Source organism: Berghia stephanieae, chromosome 12 (assembly GCF_034508935.2).
Source record: "Berghia stephanieae isolate SIO BIC M18660-M18661 chromosome 12, UCSD_Bste_1.3, whole genome shotgun sequence".
NCBI classification, from domain to species: Eukaryota; Metazoa; Mollusca; class Gastropoda; order Nudibranchia; family Aeolidiidae; genus Berghia; species Berghia stephanieae.
Window position 1 is genome coordinate 29,450,438 of NC_088371.1, and position 2,911 is coordinate 29,453,348.

Genomic DNA, 2,911 nt, shown 5'->3' on the forward strand with positions numbered 1-2,911 from the left:
TTGAAAACTTAGTGTAGATCTGAAAACCTTAAAATAATTAAGTAAAATACAGTATTTCGAATGCGACGATTTGCGTAAAAACGCCAAACTGACACCTTTTTACAGTGTCGAAATTGGTTGTTTTTGAGAGTGTCGTCGGTACATATTTCATGCTATCGGTTTGACTCAACGAACTTTCAAACTGACTTTAAAGTATAAAAGGAAATCAGATTATCTGTTTATCTATATGTAAAAAATACATTTCTAATTTTCAAATCTTTCAGTAGAGTTGTGCGCCGTATAATTTTTTTTTTTATTATTCACTCAAATGGCACAATGCTAGACTATATTTTTTTAAGAAAGGATTTTCAATTCCATTGTATTTACCTTCCAACAACAGTCTACACGTTTTTATATTTCACTTTCTAAACTGCATTACACAGTTCCTCCCCGCCTCCCCTCTTTTCATTTAATTAATTGCGCACCCTTTAGAAATATCTAGCATTCTATTTTAATTCGTGCTTCCTTCCAAAGGAGCATACTAATTTCCTGCCAACCAATGTTTTGTTTATTCATCTTTACTACGCCACTACCACATTATCTCATTCATCTGTGGTGTTTCATTCATCCTGTTAAATTGAGGCTTACAATTCATCATTTATCGTTATTTTTTCCTTCGAGCTTCAAGCAGCAACATTTTCATTAATCAACCAGCACCACCAACGGAGGTGCATAAAAACGGTGTTGTACTGTAAGGTAAGTTCTCAATCCCAGGATCGTCTTTCAACTCTGCTCACGTCTGCTACTTAAGGTTATTTTCGCAGTTGATTCTCTTACCACAACCTGTTTTCACACACGGACAACTGTATGTTGCTGTGTCACGGGTCAGAGGCTATAATAGCTTACACTTCAGGTTGGGCCACACAGAAAAATCAACAGAGGATGTAACAAGTTACACAGACAACGTTGTTTACCAATCTGCCCTCACTTAATGATAGTGGGTACAATATCGAATGAAAATAGTTCTTTCCCCGCGAAAATGCGGGCTTTTTACTAGTGTATATATATATATATATATATATATATATATATATATATATATATATATATATATATATATTTATCAGCGAGCAGTCGCACTAGTCATTGATCTATCCAGCTATACACACAAAAATGACGTTCAAACTTAGTACAACCGTGCGGACTCTCTTCTGGTAACTACTTAGGGGATCACAACGAGGATGGCTGATTCACCCCGGGAACTTTTCCCTATTTTGTCTTTTAAATCTAGGTGCACACAGTTGCAAAAAAGTACACATTGATCCGTACATAATGCTTGTTTGAGACGATGGTCACAATTATTCAACATTTCGTTGTTCTTCATGTTTTATAAAAGATATGTTAAATTATATTATCTCTTCTCTAGATGAAACTAAAATGAAGTCGACAAAGAATTGGATAAATGGTTTCTCCACGATTCAAATTTTCAAAGGGACCATCGTCGTCTTTATCACAGTCTCCGTTATAGTTATTATTGTGGCCTTTCAATTCAATGCAGACCTGATTAGACTTACTCTAAATTTAAAACCAGCTCCCCCGAACACTAGAACAAACGCCTCGTTTCTTGAAGGCCTGAGAAAAATGGGCGTGGAACCAACTGAGCTGCACCTTTTCAAATCTCCATTGATTATTACCCCTCACGTTTATGACGTCAATAGCAATGGCACCGTTTTTAGACAACCCAGGAGAAGAAAGAACAAGATTATATCATTCTATCATGTCAGTGAGTAAGTATATTTTTGATGTGTTATCAACTCTCCTTCCTCCCCCTCCGCCACCCCCCCCCCCCACTCATTTTTTCTCCTGTCTTTATGCGTGTAACATGGGTTATTCTTTCGAATAATTAGTCATATTATTTGCTGTCAGTGAGTTTGTGGTATTGTGCTATGACACTCGCTTTTGGACCTTTAGGTGCCTGGTTCGAGCACGGCTATGAGCAGCATAAATTTGAGTCCTTGGAGTAGGCTCTTCACTTATATTCTCTCACCCTCCTCAGATGTGAAATGAGTGCCCGACGGTAACAACGTTGTCTTTTAATATTGCCCTTCAGGAGTCAAGTCTCGTCCAAATGTTAAGTGTTTAGTTTGGCCGAGGACCCCTTATGAAACGCTTTGAGCACATTCAGAATTGTTAAAAGTTGTGTTACACTAATTAAGTAAAAAAAAATAAGATTTTGAGTAAATGCCACCGGACATCTCCTTATTTGCAGGTCTGATAACCCAAATTGTTATGGCCCCATTGTTGTAATCGAAATACTATAAAACCAAAGTAAATATTATCGATTTTAAATCAGGCCCATAATTGCGATCGCTATTTGAATGACCAACATTTTATAAATGTGTTGTTGTTTTTCGGAGAAATGCCAAAGTTTTTGAAATAGAAAACTAAGATCTTACAGTTCTTTCACTATATATAAAAATTGAATTATATACCTTTTTAGACACTTCAGTGCCAAAACCCACGGAGCCGGAGTTTATCCCGGTCTCTATAGTGTGAAACGGACAATAGCAAATGCTTTGGATAGGACACTTGTCTACCGCAATGTACTTTCCGCTAGATCGATCAGACCCAGCTACCCAATGATTGCTGGGTGGACAAGGGGGTCAGAAAAAATCTCGAATGCACCCGGGATCGATCTCGGTCCCTTTGTTTGTGAAACGAGAGCTCTACCAACTTGGCTAACGGGACACCTTGACACTTCAGCAATCAAACCTTCTATTAACACGAGTCATAACGGAAGAAAACATGAAAAATCACGGACTATATATCCAAAGGTGGGTTAATCTCAAGCTCATCAAATATATCCTCAAATACTGAGGATTATCTCTCAGTAACGTTAGTCCATGAAATCAGCACTTTCATGTCATGCATA